General features: G+C 47.4%; 1 protein-coding gene across 1 annotated transcript in view; it reads right to left on the reverse strand.

Moving 5' to 3' along the window:
- The window catches only part of LOC138262424 (syntaxin-binding protein 4-like), a 374,700-nt gene that overhangs the window by 264,890 nt on the left and 97,108 nt on the right, over positions 1–12,702 (reverse strand). The gene's annotated exons all lie outside the window — the stretch shown is intronic.

Below are 12,702 nucleotides of genomic sequence, written 5' to 3' on the forward strand. Positions count from 1 at the left end.
TTTTCCTCTTCTCTGTCCTCACAAAGTTTTCTCGCCCAAAGTTGGTTTTGTAAATTGCTAAATCTGGTGGGTGATTTGCCACTGAGATGATGGCTAAAAAAGACGGTTCGGGTTGAGCTCCGTCTAGTGCAGTCGCAGGTATCATTTACTTGTCACTCACAACTGCTGTTCTTTCCACAGATAACCAGGTGGGTGCTATATCCCTATCTGACACTATGCTCTCTTCAGAGGACACATTTGGCTTTTTAGTCCTACATCTTTATGCGTACACTTCGGCCCACATGTAAACTTCATCAATTTTGTAATCAATAGTGTAGCGCTTGACTTTCCCCAGCTTTCTTTCCCGAAGTTCTTTGCCATAAGTGCCTAATTTCAAAGATATTTCCTCCAAAGTTGTCTTCCACATGTCAGGTTCTAGTCATGAAGTTAGTTCCCTTTTAAGGTTATGTATCTCTTCGTCCAATTCTTTAAGGACATGTCAGATTTCTTCAATCAATAGAAGAATGAGATCCAGTAAATACTTGGTAGATATCGTATATCACTTGTCCATAAAGTTTTTTATTGAATTTAAATTACATTAGTTTAGTGGCCAGTCTCAGGTCATGTGGTATACACTTGGGCCTTCATTATAAGTTTGGCATGCGGAAAATACCGCCTGCCAAACTCCCGCATTCAGGAGACCACCAGTGTGTTCTCCTTCCCACGGCCCATATTAAGAGTTTACCGCTGGGTCGCTGGCCCAGCAAGAAACAGCCAACAGCATTGACGCCGGCTCATAATCGAGCCGGCTGCAATGTTGCGGTGCGGTTGGTGAAGCAGCACCCATTGCGCTTTTCACTGTCTGCTAAGCTGAGAGTAAAAAGTGCGTCGGGCTGTTCATGGGGGCCCCTGCACTGCCCATGCCAAGTGCATGGGGCCACCAGCACACCGTTTCTGCCAGCTTTTGAGTAATGAGGGCCTTGGTCTTGTGATACTGAACTACTGTGGAAGTGTGTAGTCTTTGATTTAAGTCCTTCCTCATTATGTATTCAAGTTGCTTTAACTGTTGTGTAATTGAGTCTGCTAGTGTCCTGATTGTTTTCATTCCCTGAATGAGAGAATACATTTCTTTTTTTTCCGAGGGGCCAACAACTTCAGTCTCTGGGTGACCTAGGGCTGCTTTAATGCCAGCAGTGTGGAGGTCGGGGTGTTAGGTGTAAGGTGGGTGTAGGAAGTAGCACATGTATATCTAGTTGCTGAATTGCACATGGGATCAATCCCGGCTTCCCCACTTGACTAATTTGTGTGATCCTAGGCAACTGTTTTATTTCAATTTGCTTCTCTATTCTGCATTATCACATATAAGAGGGTCTTGAAATATGACTTCAAGATGTGCCCTATACAAGATCTTCCCTTATGTTTGATTTAATAAACTGTAATGTTGTACATATATAATAGCAACCCAGCTCAACCAGACGGTGCACATAACTGACTTGCCTCTTAGTTCGCTTCATTGTGCCAGCATGAACCTTTCTAACTTCATGTTTGAAAACTGTCATTTAAAAAAAAAACAGTTCTCAATGCACTCATTTACATCTGGTGCACTAAAAGTCAAACTTTTTTGCATGGTAATAAAATACCCTTTTTTGAACTTTGAAAGGAATTTAATATATTTTTACAAGTGTGTTGCATGATGGTTTTAAAAATAAAGGTGTTCCTAAAGTTAAGTGGTACAGTACACAGCCTGTGCATAATTTTGTTTCACTTCTATTCGCCTGTAAATAAGTGCTTGCATGTATTTAATATCTTTAGGAATGTTAGTGCTTTGTATTGTGAACAGCTTAGAGGTGCTGCTCAACTGGGGGCCCCAAGTAAAGGTCAAGAGGGCGGCATGCGAAAATCGCAGTTTGCGCCATGCAAAATGCCATTTGCGATGCACATTCACAATTTGCGAGTTGGTACCAACTCTCAAATTATGAATGCAACTCGCAAATAGGAAGGGGTGTTCCCTTCCTATTCGCGACTCGCATCGCTATGCTAAATTGGGTTGTGACCGTGAATGCGGTCGCAAAGCAATTCGCAGTTACCACCAGTGTCACACTGGTGGTAACCCATTCGCATAAGGGAAGGGGTCCCCATGGGACCCCTTCCCCTTTGTGAATGTTGCCAATAAGGGTTTTTCAGAGCAGGCAGTGGTCCAATGGACCACTGCCTACTCTGAAAAACCGAAACCAAAAGGTTTTATTATTTTTTTTATTTTGTAACTCATTTTCCTTTAAGGAAAACAGCTGCAAAATAAAATAAAAAACTGCTTTATTTAAAAAGCAGTCATAGACATGGAGGTCTGCTTACTTGAGCAGGCCACCATCCCTGTGAGTGCAGGGACTCGCTATGGGGGTCGCAAAATGTGACCCACCTCATTAATATTAATGAGGTGGGTCTTTGCGACCCCATAGCGACTTGCAGTCGGTGTCTGAGACACCGTACTGTATCCGATTTTGCGAATCGGAAATTGCGAGTCGCAGCGACTCGCAATTTCCGATTCGCAAAATCGTAAATTGCTACATCTGGCCCTAAGCTCTTAAAACAAGCAATAACTCTTCATTTTAAGAATCAATACATATGTAAGCTGTTGTAGCGTGCTGCTCTGGAACGTGCCCTGCCCGTGGTACTCGAAAATATTGCTGAATGACTGGAACGCAGCAGTGGGCCAGGGTGTAGGAGGCTGGCCTGGTTTGTAGTGGGTACCTTAGGTACTTATACCAGGTCCAGTTATCCCTTATTAGTGAAATGTAGGCAGTGGTCTAGCAGCTTAAGCTGTCTAGAGGTAGCTGTAGCAGAGCAGCCAAGGCTGAACTAGGAGACATACAAAACTCCTGCAATACCACTATAGTTACACAGTACTTATACACAATAAAAGACAATACTCAGTGTTACCAAAAATAAAGGTACTTTATTTTAGTGACACAAGGCCAAAAATTTCTTAGAGGCAATACTCCTTCTGGAGGTAAGTATTATACCCAATTTATACACTATTAACCAAAATCAAGTAAGTAAACAGTCATAGTATACTAAAATAGTGGAATGTAAATGTCGAATTCCCCCCTAGGCAAGTGATGTGTGTGGAGAGGCGCTGGGAGTGTAGGAAAACACCAAAGGTAAGTAAAGTGCCCCACCCCATAGCCCAGGAAAACAGGAGTAAAATACAGCGAGGTTCCTCAGGACACACTAGAAGTCGTCATATAGGATTATTCAAGACTGCAAGCAACAAACAATGGATTCCTGGACCTGAAGGCCTGTGGAGAGAGGAGATCAAGTCCAGAAGTCAAAGAAGAGCTCAGGAAGGACAGGAGTCCCTGACAACCGAGAAGAAGGTGCAAAAGTGGATTCTCCAGTTAGAAGAAAAGTACAGGAGTGCACCAAAGAAGATGGCTGCGGGTTCCTGCTTGGTTCAAGAGAAGGCCCACGTCGAGTTGTTAGATGCAGGCTGTTTGCATCACTGGATTCCGCCACAGGCCTTGGTTCAAGCAAGTACGCAGTTTGCATCAAAGAGCGAGCTACCTGGACCCAGGAGGGACCTGGGGGCCTCATCTCAGACTGAGGAGACAAAGAGGGCTCTCAGCACTTCAGAGAGCCCCCAGAAGACCAGGCAGAGCCCATGGGAGTCCCAGAACACAGGGACAAAGAAGATGCAAAGTGCGGTCATTGCAGCACTACAGTGGAGGCCCCACACCACTGGAGAACAACTCAAAGAGCTGTGCTTCGCAGGATGGAGTGCTGGAGACCTGGGCTACACTGTGCATGAAGAACTTTTGGAAGAAGTGCACAAAAGCCCAAGGAGCTGCAGAAGACGCTGTGAACAGGGGTACTACCACAGCACGGGGAGGCAAGCTCTTACCTCCACCAAATTTGGACAGCAGGATCTTTGGACAGTCTGGGTCACTTTCTTGCACCACCTGTGTTCCAGGAAGCACACTAGTCATCAGAAGAGGAGTGCCAGAGTACCGGTTGTCGTCACAGAAGAGTGCCTACTGAAGCACGGAAGTGACTCCGTCACTTCACCGGAGTTTCCTTCGGTTCTTCTGGTGCAGGGTGAAGGCAGTCCGCAGAGTGTGCACACCTTGGAAACTGTTGCAAATGGTGGCTGGAGCTGAAGTTGCAGGTCACAGGAGTCGTCCTGGATACTTTGTTGCAGTTACAGCAGCTCCTGGAGCAGTCTGCGGTTGATCCGACGGTCAGAAGCTGAAGCAGAGGGTGCAGAAGAGTGTTGGAGGAATCTTGCAAACCGAATCTGAGGAAACACCCAGAGGAGAGACTCTAAATAGCCCTGAGAGGTGGGGTTGGCTACCTACCCAGATATGCACCTATCAGGAGGGGTCTCTGACATCACCTGCTGGCACTGGCCACTCAGAGGTCTCCAGAGGGTCCCCACACCTTGAAATCCAAAATGGCTAACACCAGGGACACTCTGGAGGAACTCTGGGCACCACCCCTGAACAGGGGAGTGGTCACACCCCTTTCCTTTATCCAGTTTCGCGCAAGGAGGGCACCGTTTGTGCCCTTCACAGCATTTCCAGAGGCTCTGGGAGTCTACCCCTCCTATGCCTGTAACACCTATTTCCAATGGGAGAGGGTGTAAGACCCCTCTCCTAAAGGAAATGCTTTGTTCTGCCTTCCTGGGACTGAGCTGCTCAAACCTGTCTGTGAGATAGCAGCAGCTGGGGCTGCAGTGTAAACCTCAAAGAGCTGGTTTGGCAGTACTCAGGGAACCCCCTAGGGTGCATGGGATTGGCCCCCCAATACCAGATTTGGATGGGGGAGTCCATTCATGATCTTAGACACCTCAGATGGCCATATTTGGAGTTACCACTGTAAAGCTACATATATGTATTGACATAAATGTAGTGCACGCTTATAATGGTGTTCCCACACTCATGAAGTCTGGTGAATTGGCCCTGGACACCGTGGGGGCACCTTTGCTAGTGCAAGGGTGCTGTCACACACAGTAACTTTGCACCTAGCCTTCAGTAAATGAAGGTTAGACATATAGGTTACTTATAAGTTACTTAGTGCAGTGAAAAATGGCTGTGAAGTAGTGTGTGCACTATTTCACTCAGGCTGCAGTGGCAGTCCTGAAGAAAGGTTTGTATGAGCTCCTTATGGGTGGCAAAAGAAATGCTGCTGCCCATAAGGGTCTCTTGGAACCCCAATGCCCTGGGCACCTAGGTTCCATATACTAGGGACTTATAAGTGGGGTCCAGTGTGCCAATCAGAATTGGAATATGGAGTCACTAAATTGTAGTGACAAATTTGGAAAGTAGAGAGAGCATAAGCACTGGAGTTCTGGTTAGCAGAACTTCAGTGACACAGTCAAACATACTGACAACACACATAGGCCACAGACTATGAGCATTGGGGCCCTGGTTAGCAGGATCGCAGTGAGACAGGCAAAACACACTTACAAACACTAACAAACAGGCCAAAAATGGGGGTGACCATGCTAGAAAGAGGCTACTTTCTCACACAGAGCACACAGCAAAAAGAATCTGATGGCCACAAACGTATTCTTAGTCTATGCAACCATAATAAAACAGTTTCCTTTTCAAGACTTGTGTTCTTGTGTCCAACAAAATTGTTTAACAATGGATACAGATGAACAGTACACTATTCCTATCGCAGCATGTAGAAATGTTACTGCACATTTGCAAAGTTTATTATAGATGATGCTTAATCATCAATCAAACAGTAAGCTGTGTTCAAGACCCAATGCATTTCGGGATGGTTGTCCCTTCCTCAGGGGTAACTGCGACTGTAAACAGGAAACAAGGAGGAAAGTTAGTAACTTAAAGCACAGCTTAAATAAAAAGAGAACACACAAGTTCCCCAAGCTCTTCTTCGTGCAACCTTCCAGCATGCCCAGTGCAACTGCAGCCCCACAAGAACCTCAGATGAAACGCTCCAATGACTTCTCTAGCAAGAGGACCAGCTTAAATAAACCATCAGAAATACATAAAAAGAACCACTGTGCACAAACTAATCTACCTCATGCAGAAACAGAACTAACTTCACACCATGTATCATCATAAGGACTTTCGGATTACAAGACTGCTGGATTTGGGCAGCAGCACCTCTCCTTGTAGGCAACTGAGTCACTCCCACAGCAGTTGGCAGATGTCGGCCAAACCCTTCCGGCTTTCTAGCAGCACCTCACCCAAAGTTTAAAGGTGACTTGTGGCAGCCTTGTGCATGGAACTCTGAATATCCCTCAGGGAAATTGTGGTAAACATGCCATACCCTTTTCTCTCCACATACAAATCTCTCCCACACATCGGCAAAAGAAGAGATGCAGGACAGTTTTCAATACATTTACTGAAAAGACTGCAATCTACGATAAAATACATGAGCTGCAATGATTAGGATAATTTGGAATAACAAAATCAGGATTGTGAAAACCAGAGAGTAGATATGAACAACCTCAACATACTGCAATTTTATGCATATGCAATTCCTACCCACACAAAGCCTGAGGTCAGCCGCATACCGGCATGAAGTATGGGTGAAAAAATCCAAGCTCCAACCCCCTCTAAAGCCCTTTGTCCTACAACATTTTTTTTTAAGGGGACATGTTTATGTTCTTTCACAGAAGTCTGACTCAAATATGTACCTAAGTTCTGGACTTTTTACATAGTCAGTCTTGTAGTGGCAATACAAAATATTATTCTGCTGCATTTCTTTTGCCACCCATAGGGAGCTCATACAATTCTTACACAGGACTGCCACTGAAGCCTGAGTGAAATACCGTCCTTGTAATTTCACAGCCATTATGACTGCACATAAGTAACTTATAAGTCACCTATATGTCTAACCCTCACTTGGTGAAGGTTGGGTGCCAAGTTACTAAGTGTGTGGGCACCCTGGCACAAGCCAAGGTGCCCCCACATCGGTCAGGGCAAATTACCTGAACTTTGTGAGTGCGGGGACACCATTACACGCGTGCACTGCACATAGGTCACTACCTATGTGTAGCGTCACAATGGTAACTCCTAACATGACCATGTAACATGCCTAAGATCATGGAATTGTCACCCCAATACCATTCTGGTATAGGGGGGACAATTCCATGATCTTCCGGGTCTCTAGCACAGAACCATGGTACTGCCAAACTGCCTTTCCGGGGTTTCCACTGCAGCTGCTGCTGCTGCCAACCCCAAAGACAGGATTCTGCCATCCTGGGGTCTGGGCAGCCCAGTCCCAGGAAGGCAGAACAAATGATTTCCTCTGAGAGAGGGTGTTACAACCTCTCCCTTTGGAAGTAGGTGTGAAGGGCTGGGGAGGAGTAGCCTCCCCCAGCCTCTGGAAATGCTTTGATGGGCACAGATGGTGCCCATCTCTGCATAAGCCAGTCTACACCGGTTCAGGGATTCCCCAGCCCTGCTCTGGTGCGAAACTGGACTGCTCTGAGTGGCCAGTGCCAGCAGGTGATGTCAGAGACCCCTCCTGATAGGTGCTTACTTCTTTCAGTGCCAAGCCTCCTTTCTTAGTAGCCAAACCTCCTTTTCTGGCTATTTAGGGTCTCTCCTCTGGGCTATTCCTCAGATAACGAATGCAAGAGCTCACCAGAGTTCCTCTGCACTTCCCTCTTTGACTTCTGCCAAAGATCGACTGCTGACTGCTCAAGGACGCCTGCAAAAATTCAACAAAGTAGCAAGACGACTACCAGCAACATTGTAGTGCCTCATCCAGCCGGCTTTCTCAACTGTCTCCTGGTGGTGCATGCTCAGAGGGCTGTCTGCCTTCACCCTGCACTGGAAGCCAAGAAGAAATCTCCTGTGGATCGACGGAATCTTCCCCCTGCTAACGCAGGTACCAAACTTCTGCATCACCTGTCCTCTGGGTCCCCTCTCATCCTGGCGAGCGTGGTCCCTGGAACACAGAAGCTAGGTCCAAGTGTCTCCCACAGTCCAGTGGCCCACCCTTCCGGCTTTCTAGCAGCACCTCACCCAAAGTTTAAAGGTGACTTGTGGCAGCCTTGTGCATGGAACTCTGAATATCCCTCATGGAAATTGTGGTAAACATGCCGTACCCTTTTCTCTCCACATACAAATCTCTCCCACACATCGGCAAAAGAAGAGATGCAGGACAGTTTTCAATGCATTTACTGAAAAGACTGCAATCTACGATAAAATACATGAGCTGCAATGATTAGGATAATGTGGAATAACAAAATCAGGATTGTGAAAACCAGAGAGTAGATATGAACAACCTCAACATACTGCAATTTTATGCATATGAAATTCCTACCCACACAAAGCCTGAGGTCAGCCGCATACCGGCATGAAGTATGGGTGAAAAAATCCAAGCTCCAACCCCCTCTAAAGCCCTTTGTCCTACAACATTTTTTTATAAGGGGACATGTTTATGTTCTTTCACAGAAGTCTGACTCAAATATGTACCTAAGTGCTGGACTTTTTACATAGTCAGTCTTGTAGTGGCAATACAAAATATTATTCTGCTGCATTTCTTTTGCCACCCATAGGGAGCTCATACAATTCTTACACAGGACTGCCACTGCAGCCTGAGTGAAATACCATCCTTGTAATTTCACAGCCATTATGACTGCACATAAGTAACTTATAAGTCACCTATATGTCTAACCCTCACTTGGTGAAGGTTGGGTGCCAAGTTACTAAGTGTGTGGGCACCCTGGCACAAGCCAAGGTGCCCCCACATCGGTCAGGGCAAATTCCCCGAACTTTGTGAGTGCGGGGACACCATTACACGCGTGCACTGCACATAGGTCACTACCTATGTGTAGCGTCACAATGGTAACTCCTAACATGGCCATGTAACATGCCTAAGATCATGGAATTGTCACCCCAATACCATTCTGGTATAGGGGGGACTATTCCATGATCCCCCGGGTCTCTAGCACAGAACCATGGTACTGCCAAACTGCCTTTCCGGGGTTTCCACTGCAGCTGCTGCTGCTGCCAACCCCAAAGACAGGATTCTGCCATCCTGGGGTCTGGGCAGCCCAGTCCCAGGAAGGCAGAACAAATGATTTCCTCTGAGAGAGGGTGTTACAACCTCTCCCTTTGGAAGTAGGTGTGAAGGGCTGGGGAGGAGTAGCCTCCCCCAGCCTCTGGAAATGCTTTGATGGGCACAGATGATGCCCATCTCTGCATAAGCCAGTCTACACCGGTTCAGGGATTCCCCAGCCCTGCTCTGGTGCGAAACTGGACTGCTCTGAGTGGCCAGTGCCAGCAGGTGATGTCAGAGACCCCTCCTGATAGGTGCTTACTTCTTTCAGTGCCAAGCCTCCTTTCTTAGTAGCCAAACCTCCTTTTCTGGCTATTTAGGGTCTCTCCTCTGGGCTATTCCTCAGATAACGAATGCAAGAGCTCACCAGAGTTCCTCTGCACTTCCCTCTTTGACTTCTGCCAAAGATCGACTGCTGACTGCTCAAGGACGCCTGCAAAACTGCAACAAAGTAGCAAGACGACTACCAGCAACATTGTAGTGCCTCATCCTGCCGGCTTTCTCAACTGTCTCCTGGTGGTGCATGCTCAGAGGGCTGTCTGCCTTCACCCTGCACTGGAAGCCAAGAAGAAATCTCCTGTGGATCGACAGAATCTTCCCCCTGCTAACGCAGGTACCAAACTTCTGCATCACCTGTCCTCTGGGTCCCCTCTCATCCTGGCGAGCGTGGTCCCTGGAACACAGAAGCTAGGTCCAAGTGTCTCCCACAGTCCAGTGGCCCTTCTGTCCAAAGTTGGTGGAGGTAAGTCCTTGCCTCCCCACGCCAGACAGCAAACCTCTGTACTGCGTGATTTGCAGCTGCTCCGGCTTCTGTGCACTTTTCCAAGGATTCCTTTGTGCTCAGCCTAGCCTGGGTCCCCAGCACTCTGTCCTGCAGTGCTCAACCCGCTGAGATGGACTCCAGCATCATGGGACCCTCCTTTGTGACTTTGAGTCGACTGCTGTCCTCAGATCTTCCAAGTGCCTGCTCCGGTACTTCTGTGGGGGCTGCCTGCTTCTGCGGGGGCTCTCTGAGTTGCTGAGCACCCCCTCTGTCTCCTCCTCCAAGGGGCGACATCCTGGTCCTTCCTGGTCTCCAGCAGCACCCAAAAACCTCAACCACGACTATTGCAGCTACCAAGGCTTGTTTGTGGTATTTCTGCCTGGAAACACTTCTGCAACCTCCAGCCATCTGCCATGCAAAGGAAACGTTCCTAACCCTTGAATCGATGGCTTCTTCCATCCGGAGGCAGCCCTCTTGCACCTTCATCCAGGGTTTTCTGGGCTCCTGCCCCCCTTGACACTTTCGTGACTCTTGGACTCGGTCCCCTTCTTTTACAGGTCCTCAGGTCCAGGAATCCATCTTCAGTGTTTTGCTGGTGCTTGTGGTTCTTGCAGAATCCCCTATCACGACTATTGTGTCTTTCTGGGGTAGTAGGGTAACTTTACTCCTACTTTTCAGGGTCTTGGGGTGGGGTATCTTGGACACCCTGACTGTTTTCTTACAGTCCCAGCGACCCTCTACAACCTACCATAGGCCTGGAGTCCATTCGTGATTTGCATTCCACTTTTGGAGTATATGTTTTGTGTTGCCCCTAGGCCTATTTCTACCTATTGCATTCTATTGTGATTCTACACTGTTTGCACTACTTTTCTAACTGTTACTTACCTGTTCTGGGTTTGTGTACATATCATTTGTGTATGTTACTTACCTCCTAAGTGAGGGTATCCTCTGAGATACTTTTGGCATATTGTCACTAAAATAAAGTACCTTTATTTTTAGTAACTCTGAGTATTGTGTTTTCTTATGATATTGTGCTATATGATATAAGTGGTATAGTAGGAGCTTTGCATGTCTCCTAGTTCAGCTGAAGCTGCTTTGCCATAGCTACCTTCTATCAGCCTAAGCTGCTAGAAACACCTCTATTCTACTAATAAGGGATAACTGGACCTGGCACAGGGTGTAAGTACCACGAGGTACCCACTATAAGCCAGGCCAGCCTCCTACATGCTGGATGCATGGCAAGACACACTATAGGTGCACATTTGAAGAGGCAGCAGATGCAATGGAAGACACGCATCAAGACTGGTCTGAATTTCAAAGACCAATCTAGCTCCAGCTCCCCAAGCAAGGAAGCTCCGAAATACTGCATCATGCATTCACAACCCAGCTAGGCTGGTGGTAGAATCGCTCCACTTTGCTGAGAGAGCAGCTGCTGCATATCAAAAATGGCAGCAGCAGTATTCTGCCAATTAATGGCAAAGTTATAGGGAATCCGCCAAAGACACTCAGAGAGGGACTGTATGGTTGTAGGTATGATTACATACATCTTTCCACATCTTAAAGGTACTGACAAATCCAGAACTGAAAGCGTAAAAAAAAGTACACAATTCCCTCAGTATTCAATGCATTTAATATTCTGCTCACCAGTTCTCCAAAATCCTTGGGGAACTTGGTATTTAATAGGGACTGTATCTCAGCTGATGATCTTGTTATCTGGAGAGCAGAGGCCCCTTTGGCTGATGTCAGGGCACGTTTTTGAAACATTTAGGGGGTCATTACAACATTGGCGGTAAAAGCCGCTTACCGCCGTGCAGAAAATCGCCAAAACACCGCTGCAGCCGTGGAATTCCGCCACAGCTATTATGACCCACAGCTCAGAATCAGCCGAAATTCAGACACCCACACAAGTCCGCCACACCAAAGGTCAGTGATAAACTAGCGAAAACAAAACATCCACCTCCACGCCAACAGAAACACGCCCATGCTATTACGACCCACGAATCCACGTGGCAGTCTTTCAACCGCGGTATTGAATTGGCAGTACACACCGCCGCGCTCAAAATACACACACATCTCCAAAACACCGCCACATTGGACAATTCAAAATACACACACCTGATACACATACAAACATCACTCCCACACACCCAACGCAATATAAAACACACACCCACATCACCCTACGACCAAAAATTAATCATGAAGGCCAGAGACACAGCACAGATCAGACAATCCCACCACACAGAGGCACACAACACCATCACCAACACAACATCCACGCACAAAACACCACACACCACTACACATAACCACACTCATCAACACATACACCACCCCACACATCACCCACGCCACCCCATGTCACGCCAAAGACACCCCCGCTTTTCCGAGGAGGAGCTCAGGGTCATGGTGGAGGAAATCCTACGGCTAGAGCCACAGCTATTTGGCTCACAGGTGCAGCACACATCCATAGCCAGGAAGATGGAGCTATGGCGCAGAATAGTGGACAGGGTCAATGCTGTGGGACAGCACCCAAGAATTAGGGGGGACATCAGGAAGAGGTGGAACGACCTACGGGGGAAGGTGCGTTCTGCGGTCTCCAGGCACAACATCGCGGTTCAGAGGACTGGCGGCGGACCCCCACCTCCTCCCCCACAACTAACAAAATGGGAGGAGCAAGTCTTGACCATCATGCATCCAGACGCCTCGGAGGAGTCGGTGGAGGAATGGACACTGGTAAGTCAATTCATAACCTTCATATCCCCCACCCTACCTGCATGCTATCACACCCCCCCACCCTCCCCCCTCCCCTATCACTCCAACTCCTCACTAATGTACTCATAAAACAAACCACACATCCCAACACCAAGCCCTGCACGACACAACTAAGCATGGACACCCAGCACTAAAGCATGCTTAAT

Source organism: Pleurodeles waltl, chromosome 10 (genome assembly GCF_031143425.1).
Source record: "Pleurodeles waltl isolate 20211129_DDA chromosome 10, aPleWal1.hap1.20221129, whole genome shotgun sequence".
Classification (NCBI taxonomy): Eukaryota; Metazoa; Chordata; class Amphibia; order Caudata; family Salamandridae; genus Pleurodeles; species Pleurodeles waltl.